This window comes from Lonchura striata, chromosome 8 (assembly GCF_050655825.1).
Source record: "Lonchura striata isolate lonStrDom1 chromosome 8, ASM5065582v1, whole genome shotgun sequence".
In the NCBI taxonomy this organism is placed as follows: Eukaryota; Metazoa; Chordata; class Aves; order Passeriformes; family Estrildidae; genus Lonchura; species Lonchura striata.
The window spans coordinates 14,360,068-14,365,637 of NC_140710.1; positions in this window are offsets into that span (position 1 = coordinate 14,360,068).

Genomic DNA, 5,570 nt, shown 5'->3' on the forward strand with positions numbered 1-5,570 from the left:
GCAAGTGCAAAAGGAAATTTGGAAAATATTGGTCAAAACTGTGACAATTCTTTTACTGTCTCTGATTTTTATTGTAGTTTCCTACTGTTCTCTGAACTTTCTAATGCTGCTGTTCTCTTTGTGCAGTTGACTGTTCTGGTTTTGTCTCTTGCATTCTCTTTGCTGTTTCTGGGAGAACAAAAAAATATTTCTAAGAGACTGAAGGGTTTAAAAGAGGAAGTCAAAGCCAGATTATTTTTAGCTACCATTCCTCTTGCAGAAAACACAGCTGCTGTTGAGATGAGGAAGCAACTGATAGGCATTACTGGATACCATGTCAGTACTGCAGCTCTGAGTTGCAGAGCTATGCAGAAATCCAATTTAAATCATGCCCTTATATGTGCCTGCAGCTGGGAGAGTCCCTCTTCCTTAAAAGCCCAGCCTGTGCCCTGGGTGATGGTTGAGCTGCCAGCATCTGACTGCTCAGCTGATCCAGGGGGTGAGTGTGATGAAGGTCTTGGCTTTCACACTGAATCACAATTCAGAGAGTGCCCTTCTCCTGGAGACAGCTTTAAGGAATAAAGCAGCACTGAGCTCCCCTGCCCTGCTGTCAGTCAGCACAAGAACAGTCATGCTGCAGCAAAGGTCTCCCCTGTCTTTCCTCTCTCCTAATGTCAGAAGTGCATATCTATCAAAATCTTCCATACGCTGTTACAATTATTTCAAAGCATTACAGTATGTCTGTTCTGGTATGATGGGTATCAAATATATAGGAATTGTTCATCAGCTCTGGTCACTCTCAAGCTGTGCATGCACAACTTGGCATGTTCTCTGACAATCCTCTTTCCACCGTCACACTTAAGTTACAGTGACAGTTGTTTTAAAATCAGAAGGTCTTATTTTCTGTGAGTCTGACAGACACTGCAAATTAATTTCTTATGTTTTAATGGTAAAGTTGTACAACATTTAAAGGCTGAGTCTGAGTAGGAAAAATATTACCAGAAAAATATTACCTTACTTTGTCTTTATTCTGATTTTTAACTTCGAAGTCAAAACAGCAGTTCCTTCTCTTCTAGGAATGTCTTTTGGCCCAGAAGTCATGTGGGAAATGAAATGATTGTAAATGTACATGTTGGAGGCTGTAACAATCACTGGCTCATAAGCAGCCGGGTGAGTGGAGCACTGCAGAGGGTCTGTGCTACTCTCTCCTTCACCTTGGGCAATTTACACAGGCAATGGAGTGGCTTCTTCATCAAACAAGAGGACTTGGAGATTCTTGGATCAATCTCTTGGATTGACATCTTGGAGATGTCATCCAAGAGATCTCACCTATGTGCCATTCCATCACTGTGTTGCTCAGTTTGGTCAGCACTTTCCCCAGGGGAAGTGCTGAAAACAGTGGCTGTCATTAGCCCACTGGCAGGGGCAACCCCCATTGGAAGAATGGGGAGACTAATTTAATAAGTAACTTTCATTCCTATTGGGAAAGTGTGTGTTCTTTTTAATAATGTAACAGGGTCATTAAATTACTTTTTGCTTAGCCCCTATAATTAGGGAGTTGATTTAGTGATGTTCATTTGGATCTTCAATGTGTGTCCAATTCCCAGAATAACATTGGTCGGTAGTCGCTATAAATTTGGGAAATGCAACCTCAGGCACCTGGAGAGCCCAAGGGGAGCACCTTGAAGACTGTAAGTGGTTTTTGGTCTCCATGTGAGAGTGCATTGCTGCTGGTGAGTACTGGAGACCACTGTTGTATTTATATGCTGCACTCGTGAGCATCCTTGCTGAAGGAGCAGTCAGCAGTCACAACTGCTCTGTTATCAGCTGATCTGCTGATAAGGCAGCAGCAAATGTCTTGGCATTGGCAGACTCGCATTCATCTCAGGATGTTCTCTTCCCTTTTTTGGATGATTGCTATAATCCAGCAATCCTCTATAGAGTACACACTTTGGTACTTACTATATTGAGGATGCCTCTGATTTTAGCAGTTAAATTTTATCAGAGAAGGGGGAGAAAGCTCATCATTTGCACTGATCTTTCACATTCAAGAGTTACATTGCTTTGTCTTGTCTTAGTGGATGGTGGAAGGAGGAAGGAAGTCAAAGTAACGAACTTGTGGCTGAGTTTGTTCACAAGCTGGTGGCCAAACTGTGGGGAGAGAAATGTGGAAATGGGTGTGTGCCTGGGTGTAGCAACCCTGTTTCACAAGGACACTCTTCAAATTCCCTCCTACCTTCTGCATAAATAACACACACCAGTATGTGTGTCTAGAGGATTTGAAAACATTGCAGGAGTATGAGGTCATTAAAGCTTGAACTCTTGTCTTTTTCAGTCAGATGTAATATAGAAATTCATTCCTAGTGCCACACTTGAGAAGTGGCAGAAGCCCTCCACTATACTCAGGCACTCTGGTGTCTGTTGTATTCCCCTCTGAGTCAAAGGTTTCTTTACCCCTCATTTATCTAATTGTGAGTCCCTTCAGTGTTGTTTGGGTTGCTTTTTTTTTTGTTTTAGCAACAACTAACCCCAGATCATTTTTTTCTGATGTGACTGCCATAGATTAGTCATACATCAGCTGATCTAGTAAGTGTTATTTGTACATGTATTTTATACACACACGTGTGTGTGTGCATGCATGCACTCAGGTACCTGTGTGTGTCTTCCTCAGGCTGCTATGAATGGTGAAGCTTTCAGAAAACATTTTATATTATAGCTGACATGTGAGTTGACCTTTTGATCCAGTAACTGGAAACATTTCATATGTTCCCTTTCTAGATACAGCTGTGTACTTTCCAGGAGGGATATGGTTGGCTGCTGTACAAATAAAAATAGTGGAATTCTAAATTCAGAAGAATTTATTTTTAGATTTTTAGCCAGAAACAGTTTTTTGGTCACTTTAAGTAGCTCAGCTTAATTTAGAGTCAGGATTATGTACTCTTGATAAAAGCAAGGTTAAAATAAGAAATGAAATAGACAACTTTAAGGAAGAAAAATAAAGGAGCTGTAATAGTTAATAAAAACTGGCATGTTTAAATGTATATTGGAAAGCGTGTAGCAATATATATTGAATAATACAGTCAGGGAAGACAAATGACTTGTCCTGACCCTGACAGTGGCATCTGCTTTCTGTTTTAGATACTGGCTGATGAATGTAGCTAGTACATTTTATCTGTGTGACATTGGTTGTGCATGGAGCATGATGTGCAGCTGAGGTAGGCTGTGTTGGACTTTCCTGGGCAGTTATCAGAATTGAACAGAAACAGGATGGGAAGGAATCAAAGACTAAAAAGATAATATGTTTGTGCACTTGAAATACACTGTTTCTTGGTAGGAGATTTCATCCCCTATGAACTACTGAGATGTAGCACAGGTTCATGTTATCAGCAAGAAGTTATATTTTAAACAGCAATTCTACAACCTGCTAGCTGCTGCTCATTTTCATCAAGTGTGATGGCGTCAGCAAAGCATTGCAGCTGCTTCTGAGTAAAACACAGTAAGCAACTTGAATAACTCCTTAGGACAGGAACTAAAAAAAACATCTGTCTCGATGAAATTAATGCAAGTCCATCATGGAGACTGGATCTAATGAAGCCAATGGGAATTTGGTCAGATTTTAGGCCCAAGTGAGTCTTGCTACCTCACATTTTCAAGAATGATTTTTGCTGCTGTTACCTTAATCTTGTTGCCATATGGGACACTGGGGCTGCTTCCGATTGCCTGAGTGCTTTCTTTAGAAGCAATCTGCCCACGTGAGTGACTCAGGTTTGCAATGCTGCATGGAGCTGCACCAGAAGCTCCAAAGAGAGGGAATGTCTGCCTGTCTGTGGGGGTTTATACAAACCCCACTGAACTAGTGTACGTGTGTGCTTGTTATCACAGGAAAGGCTCAGTAAACAAGTGCTCACTGCTCATTCTGTCCTCTTTCTGCCATGGAGGTTAGTCCACCACTGCCTTGCAGGGCCACAAATGAAGCACAAACAGTAATTAAAGAAACCTTGTGCCTAATGCAATAAATTTCTTATAAGGTAGAAAGGAAGTTGGTTGTGCAGACCTGATTTGTTTCATAAAGAGGTAAATGCTGAAATGTTCAGTAAGATTCTTTTTCATCTATTGGTAGAATCACTTTTTGAGGTGAAATTGGATGAATTAAAATAGTTCTTTTATTTACAATGTTCATATTTATATATAAGTAGTAAATAGTCAAAAGCTAGTTTGTTTTTTGATGTTGCTCTTTATTTGCCTTTAAAAGATACATTAATAAATTAAAAGCACCTAGAAGTGACAGAAGTAGCAAGACTTAAGCCCACAAGTACAATACAACACAATCTAAGAAGGTAAGCAAGAATGTCCCCAGGAAAAGCTGGAAGTGTTGTAAATAAAGCTTTCAGAATTGGCTGGTGACCAGAGGCCATCATAGCTGGGACAGCCTCACTCCATGGTGTCATTTTTCCTGTTGCTCAGGGAATAGCTCAGGCTGTTTGAGTGTTCTTCTCTTGCATCTGTTGTGCCCTGCTCATCAAGGCGAGTTTCTATTTGCAAAGCACATCAAAATGTCACACAAAGCAGGACATTTCCCCCATTTTTGGTGCCTATGAATTTAATAATTGTACCCAGAGCAGTGCTGCATGTCTGCCAAATTCAGGAGGCACAAAGGCAACTTAACTGCAGCGTTTAGAGGTTACTTTGGGCACTTGCCATTTGATTTGTACTCTGTCATATGTAGTCTGTGAAAATGACACTCAGAGTAAACGAGAGAAAGGGTTAGAAGCTGTTGGAAGCTGAGCAGGGTTCCTGTTGCACATGTGGTAGCCACAGTTAGTGAGATGAGAATCATTGACTGTATTGTTTCAGCTCCATGTTCAAAGCTATCACCTGGGGTGACTAAAGAAAAATATGCATTATCTGTCTGTCTAGTCTCCCTACCCCTCCCAAATGTAATAGGACTACGTAGGTTGACTCCTGCCTGCCCAGAAGTTATGATAAAGTTATTAGACTAAGGAAAACTGTTTAATTAAGCCGACAGATAGCCCAAACCCTCAAATCACTTCAGTGATTAATGTAAAAGTACTATAGTAACTATAGTCTGATGAGTAGCAGCAGCAGTCATGCAGTCAGAATACATGCAGAGAAAGTAGTCAACAGCTATAACTATTCACACCACAAAGGAGATACGAGAGATGTTTGGTGTTTTTTCTCCTTTCTGTTTCTCATTTTCTGCTTAAAGAAATCTTGTTTCTGTCTGATTCCCTGTTCAGTCACTGGGTCAGAACCTCAGCTCTGTAGATCAGTGTGGCATCAAAGGGTCATGACAGGTTATGTCAATGTAATCAGAGGTCTAATGTCTGTATATTCATCTTACTGAAGAAATATAAATAAAGAAAATATAGAAATTTCTTGATTTTACATGTCAAAAACATATTACAGACATCAAATTAAGAGTTTCATTAAAAGGTCTGGGAATAGCTACTTTGAAAAGTAATTTACTCTAATGTTTCCAGCTGGGATTTTCCAAAGAGCTTAGGGCAATTCAGTCTGTAAATAGCACTGAAATTCAGGGATAGACTTTGGTTTCTGATTTCCTGAGGGTC